Source organism: Benincasa hispida, chromosome 8 (assembly GCF_009727055.1).
Source record: "Benincasa hispida cultivar B227 chromosome 8, ASM972705v1, whole genome shotgun sequence".
NCBI classification, from domain to species: Eukaryota; Viridiplantae; Streptophyta; class Magnoliopsida; order Cucurbitales; family Cucurbitaceae; genus Benincasa; species Benincasa hispida.
The window spans coordinates 39,127,022-39,127,793 of record NC_052356.1 but is presented as its reverse complement, the minus strand read 5'-3'; positions in this window follow the sequence as shown (position 1 = coordinate 39,127,793).

Here is a 772-nt window from a genome sequence, read left to right as displayed (position 1 = left end):
ATATTTAAATATGATTTAAATATATAAAGATGGATATGTGTTAAAATTAATTTAATATTTGATATTAAATTAATTAAGTTTTATTTATTAATTAATTAATTTATGAAATTAATTAATTTTTTTCAATTTTAAAATCAAATAGATTTATTAAATCAAATTTTGATTTTTAGATAAAATTGAAAAAGAAAACAAACACACATTTAAATGGAAAAATGGATTTTTCCATTATCCATTACTTAACTAGCTCACTCATAAAGCAACTATTTTGGCCTTGTCTTCTCCAAGCATGAGCTGCAAAACATGCAGCTCTTCTCTTTGCATGTTGATCTGCAATATAATGAGAAGATTGGAGTAAAAATCGGACATGTAATCAAAAGGTTTTTTAGAGAAAAACTGGTTTGAAAAAAGGTTCTTCAACCTTGTTGCAGCAGTGAACTTTTCTCCTTCATCCCTTGATTCAGGCTTGTTTTGAGTCCCACAACTCAATCTAGAGAACCAAGAGAATAGTGGGAAGATCTTGAGGTGGTCTACAACAAGATATGGAGAAGATTGCAATTGGAGAAGAAGCTTTGAAGAAGTTCTACAAGAGGTATGTCTTGAAACCTATTTTTCTGCAGAAGCATGCTTTATATTATATCAAAATTAGTGAATTTGAATGCTTAGATGATCCTTGTTCTTCCACTGCAATTGATACAATCCTACAGTTAGAATATGGAATCCAGTCTCAACTCCCAACCCCTGGCACACCTCAGCAAAACGGTGTGCCAGAAAG